The following is a 6,467-nucleotide window of genomic DNA, read 5'->3' as shown; positions in this document are numbered from 1 at the left end:
CCTTCAGCTTTACCATTTCCCACCTCTACTTGCTCCTCCTCTAGTCAATAACTGTTGTTACTTGTCAGTTCACCAGATGCCATCCCCCACAAGCCAGCTGTTGTAATATACTACTGTACTTTTCAAGGTACTATAAGGTTAAAAAGATTTTCTTTATTTTTGTGTTTTCTAATGTATTATTTGTGTGAAAATTATTATAAACCTGTTACAGTACAGTACTATATAGCTGATTGTGTTAGTTGGGTACCTAGGCTAACTTAATTGGACTTATGAACAAAATTAGGCTTATGAATGTGCTCTCAAAATGGAATTCTTTAGTATGTAGGGGACATACTGTATTGTTGAACAAAATTAAAGAAGACATAAATAAATGGAAATATCTCATGTTGTGAACTGGAAAATGTAACATTATAAAAATGTCCAGGTTAGATATACATCTAACATTCTTGAATTTATTACAATAAGTATGAAGTAAAAAAGGATCAATATAGAAAAGTTAATTTCTTACTTAATTACCTGTAGTGAACAACTGAAGTTTGAAATTAAAAACTCAATATCATTTACATGAGCACCAAAACAGAAACAAAAACAAAAGAATGATGATATACTTAGTTGTATATTAACAACAAGAGGGAAACTACAAAACCGTGATGAAAGAAACCAAAGGAAATACAAAAGAATGGAGAGATATTCTATGGACATAGATAGGAAGAATTATCAAGGTGTTCTTCCCAAATCTATACACAAATGAGAAAAATGTGTATTTAATTTAATGAATTCCTAAACAAAATTGATGCTTTTGAACTGTGGTGTTGGAGAAGACTCTTGAGAGTCCCTTGGACTGCAAGGAGATCCACCCAGTCCATTTTAAAGGAAATCTGTCCTGAATATTCACTGGAGGGACTGATGCTGAAGCTGAAACTCTAATACTTTGGCCACCTGATGAGAAGAACTGACTCACTGGAAAAGACCCTAATGCTGGGAAAGATTGAAGGCAGGAGTAGGGGATGACAGAGGATGAGATGGTTGGATGGCATCACCGACTTGATGGACATGAGTTTGAGCAAGCTCCGAGAGATGGTGATGGACAGGGAAGCCTGGTGTGCTGCGGTCCATGGGGTTGCAAAGAGTCAGACACGACTGAGTGACAAAACTGAACTGAACTGAAAACAGAATTCCAGTGGGTTATTTAAATGTTATTGACATTGAAAATTGATTCTAAAAATTATGGAAAGATAAAAGGCCCTTGGAATGTACAACAGAAAGTATCAAGACTAATGTAAAGTATGTAGTTAGTAATAATATATCAATACTGACTCATCAATTATAACATGCAAGTTGTTAATCATATGAGAAAATGGGGGGTAGTGAATGAGTATATGGAACTGTATTCTCCACTCAAATTTTCTGTAAATCTGTAAAACAAAATCCACAAACTGATTCTAAAGTTTATATAGAAAGGTCAAAGACCTGGAGTAGCAAATCATTATAAAAGGAGAACAAATTTGGAGGATGGACACCCCCTTGTCTTCAAGACTAACTGTAAAGTTGCATAATCAGAACATGTGGTATTGGTGAAAGAATATACAAATAGATCACGAGAAAATAATAGAAACTCCAGAAAAAGAGTCACATCAATAGTCTACTGTTCCTTGACCAAGGAGCAAATGCTATTCAATGGAAAAAGGATAATCTTTTGCAGAAGGCATGTGTAAGCAACTGGATTATCCACATATAAAAATGAACCTGGTCACCAATCCTACACTTTTCACAAAAGTTAACTGAAAATAAATTACAAATCCAAATGTAAAACTCACAACTATAAAACTCCTAGAAGACAACAAAGCAAAATACCTAGATGACACTAGATGACAATGACTTTTTAGATATAACACTAAACACTTGTTCCATAAAAGAAAAAAAATTGAACTTAATTAAAATTAAAAGCTTCTTACTTATCTGAAAGTTTACTTTGGGAATTAGGGGAAAAACATGCTGAATTTTGTTTCGAGAAGCATTCAGGCTCCCGTGGTTAACACTTTCCATTGGCATGTGTCCAGAGGAGACTGATCAGAATGGGTAAGATTCCTTACTTACTGAAAATCTGGTAGATATCAGACATTTCAGAACTTCTGCCTGAATCTGATTTAATTTTTTAAAACTTCCCTATGAACTGAAATTATTATTCTCATTTTACAGATGGTCCAGCAAGTTCAGAGGGAAGTGTTTTGCCAAAACTCACAAAGGCAGAATAAGTGACATCATCAAAATAAGAACTCTAGCTTTTTATTCAAAGATCAGTGCTTATTATTTCAAATATGGCTTACAAGAAAATAGACTGTAGCAGCCTTGGAACAGGGTAGAAATGAGTCATCATTGGAGGCATTCAAAGAGAATTAGAATAGGATTGCTGTAGAGGAAATTTACATGTCATGAGGAATGCATAATAGAAGGATATTAAGATTCTTCAGAATCAGAGTCTATGATTCCACAGGTCCTCAGCAAAAACACAGAGTTAGGTGAATAAAGATGGACCCATAATACATACGGTTTAATAAATTGTTCTTTTTAAAAATATTTTATTGAGGTACAGTTGATTTACAATGCTGTGTTAATTTCTGCTGTATAGCAGAAAAAACAGTGAGAATGGACATCCTTGTCTTGTTCCAGATTTTAGTAGGAAGACTTTCTGCTTTTCACCTTTGAGTATTAATTAACTGACTTTGTCATAAATAGCTTTTATTACATTGAGATATGCTTCCTCTAATCCCACTTTGGTAAGGGTTTTTATCATGAATGAACATTGAACTTTATCAAATACTTTTTTTGCATCTACTGACATGGTCATGTGGGTTTATCTTTTGCTGATGTGTTTTGCATTGATTGACTTGCCTTTGTTGAATCATGCTTATGAATCAAAATTGGTTGTGGTGTATAATCTTTTTTGATGTATTGCTGTTTTACATTTGCTAATATTTTATTGAGAATTTTTGCATCTTATATTCATCAAAGATATTGATCTGTAATGTTCTTTTTGGGTAGTGTCTTTGGTTTTGGTATCAGGTTTATGGAACCTTCATAGAATGTCTTTGGCAGTGTTCCCTCCTCTTTAGCCTTTTGGAAGAGTTTTGGCAGTATGAGTGTATGTTCTTCTTTGCATGTTTGGTAGAATTGCCTGTAAAGCCATCAGGTCCTGGACTTTTGCTTGTAGGGAGGTTTTCGTTTGTTTAAACAGGTTCTATTTCATTTCTAGTGATTGGTCTGTTTGAATTATCTATTTATTCTTTTCCAATGGCTTAGATGGTAAAGAATCTGCCCACAATGCGGGAGACCCAGGTTCAATCCCTGGGTTGGGAAGATCCCCTGGAGTAGGAAATGGCAACCTACTCCAGTATGCTTGCCTGGAGAATTCTGTGGACAGAGGAGCCTGGCAGGCTACAGTCCATGGGGTTGCAAAGAGTCAGACATGACTGAGGAACTAACACTTTCACTTTCATTCTTGATTCAATTTTGGTGAGCTGTATGTTTTTAGAAACGTGTCCATTTTTTCTAGGTTTTTGAACTTGTTAGCATAAAATCATTCATAGTATTCTCTAATGGTTTTTTGCACTTCTGTGTTAACAGTTGTTATTTCTTCTTTCTCACTTCTTACATTGTTTATTTGGGTCCTTTCTCTTTTCTTGGTGAGCCTGGGCAGAGGTTTTTCAATTTTGTTTACCCTTTCAAAGAAGCAACTCTTGGTTTTATTGATTTTTTTCCCTATTATGTTTTAATCTCTGTTTTTATTTTATCTCCAATCTTTATTATTTCCTTTCTTCTGGTGACTTTGGGTTTCGTTTGTGCTCTATTTTCTAATTCTTTTAGGTGGTGGGCTAAGTTGTTTAATCAAGATTTTACTTGTTTCTTAAAGAAGGCTTGTATTGCTATGATCTTCCCTCTAAGAATTGATTTTGCTGCATCTCATAGAGTTTGTATGGTTGTGATGTCATTGTCATTTGTCTCAAGATATTTTTAAATTGAGAATTAAATCATCATTGATATATTCATATTTAGTAGTATGTTTTTTTAGTTTCCATCTAGTTGCTTTTTTCCCCATTTCATTTTCTGTGAATGACTTCTAGTTGTATGCCACTGTGGTCAGAAAATCCACTTGACATAATTTCTATACTCTTAAATTTGCTGAGGCTTATTTTGTTCCCTAGGATGTGGTCAGCCCCAGAGACTGAACCATGTATACTTGAAAAGAATGTGTATTCTGTTTTTTGGGGGGAGGGTATAATATTGAATGTATCAATTAAGTCTAACTTTTATTGTATCATTTAGGATCTCTGTTGCCTTGTTGATTTTCTAACTAGAAGATCTGTGAGCAGGGTGTTTAAGTCTCACACTATTATTGTATTCCTGTCAATTTCTTCTTTTATGTCTATTAGTATTTATCTTATATATTTAGGTGCTCCAGTGTGTGTTAAGTCGCTTCAGTCATGTCTGACTCTTTGTGACCCTATGGACTGTAGCCCACCAGGCTCCCCTGTTCTGGAGTGGATTGCCACGTCCTCCTCCAGGGACTCTTCTGACCCAGGGATCGAGCCTATACCTCGTGCAGTTCCTGCTTTGGCAGGAGGGTTCTTTATTACTCTGCCACCTGGGAAGCTAGGTGCTCTATCCTGGGTGTGTAATATTGATGAGGATATTGATCCTTTCATCAGTATCTGATGTCCTTTATCTCTCTTTATAGTCTTTGTTCTAAACTCTAGTTTGTCTGATATATCGACTCCAGTATTCTTACCTGGAGAATTACATGGACAGAGGAGCCTGGCAGGCTACAGTCTCTGGGGTCGCAAAGAGTTAGACACGACTGAGCAACTAACATTTTCACCACTTTTCACTTCTCAAACCTTGTTTTCCAGTTGATATTTGTATTTCTTACTTGATCCTTTCATTTTCATTTTTTTTTGTTTTTCTTTTTGTGGTTTGACAGTTTTCATTCATGGTATGCTTGTGTTTCTCCGTTTTGGTTTTTGTAAGTCTATTGCATATTTTGATTTATGGTTAGCTTGTTTTTCAAATATGTTAACCCCCTCCTACATATACTTGCTTTAGACTAAAAATCATGGAGGTTCAAACATATTCTTAAAATTAACTCTACATTTTCTTACCCTCCTCCCCTCATTTTACGATTTTGCTATCTTCTTTTACATCTTCATGTTTATCTGTTCATTGTGCTTATTATTGCCTTCACAAAAAAACTTTTTAAACTGTATACTGATTTAAGTGATTTACTCTCCAATTGTGATTTTCTTTTTTCTTTAGATTCTTACTTCTTTTATATTTAAAGACTTCTCCATATTTCCTTTAGGATTGATTTAGTATTTCTACATTCTTTTATCTTTTGCTTTCCTGAGAGTTTATCTCTCCTTCTATTCTAAATGATAACCTTCTTGGGTAGAGTATGCTAGGTTTTTCCCCTTTTACGACTTTGACTATTTCATCACTTTCTTCCGGACTGCAACATTTCTTTCTTCGGTTCCCTTGCAATTAACTCTTTGTTTTTCTCTTGCTGTCTTTAGAGTCCTCTCTTTAGCTTTTGCCATTTTAATTATAATACATCTTGGTGTAGGTTTGTTTGGATTCACCTTGTTTGCAACCATCTGTTGTTCCTGTACTTGGATACCTCTTTCATTTTTAGGTTTGGGAAGTTTTCAGTCTTAATTACTTCATATACATTTTAAATCCCTTTTTCTCTTTCTTCTTCTTCTGGAATCTCTATTATGCATTGATTGGCACACTTTATACTATCCCATATGTCTCTCAGATTGCTTCTTTCTTTGTTTGTTGTTTGTTTTTAATTTGACTTTCTGTCTGCTCTTCTGATTAGGGGATTTCTATTTTCTGTCTTTGAGATCATTTACTTTTCTGCATTATTCCATCTGTTATTCATTGCCTTTAGCTCAGCTTTCACCTTGGCAAATGTGTTCTCATTTTTCTTGCTCCTCCCTTTAGTTTCTATTTTTTTTAATCTGTATTTTTATCAATAACCTTTCTTAAATCCTTTAATATTTTCATCATCTACTTTTTGAATTTGTTATCTAATAGACCAAAAGTGATCTGTTTCATTGTTTGTTCTTTTAGGGGACTTCTCTTGAAAATTAAGAGATTGGGAATGAGTCCTGTGCTTCTCATTTTACTTTTAGTTTTCTTACTCTATGAGTTTAGGAGAAGCAACTACCATGTTCTTGGTGAGATATCTTTATATGAGATCATCTCTGTATAGCCTGCATGGGTTTAATATGTTTGGTGTGAGGATTATTTTTAGTATGGAGGCATGCTGCCTCTTTTCTCAGTGTATGCTGGCCATTATCCCCTTGATAGGTGTGACTGGTGTTCAGTTACCAGAGCCTGCATGGATGTTTAATGGGGCTTTCCTTTTTTCTGTGGTTGTCATACATCTGTAGGGGCAAGGTCTGCTC

The sequence above is a fragment of the Oryx dammah genome, unplaced genomic scaffold, assembly GCF_014754425.2.
Source record: "Oryx dammah isolate SB20612 unplaced genomic scaffold, SCBI_Odam_1.1 HiC_scaffold_28, whole genome shotgun sequence".
Taxonomy (NCBI): domain Eukaryota; kingdom Metazoa; phylum Chordata; class Mammalia; order Artiodactyla; family Bovidae; genus Oryx; species Oryx dammah.
The sequence above is the reverse complement of the archived record's forward strand: the minus strand, read 5'-3'. Positions refer to the sequence as shown.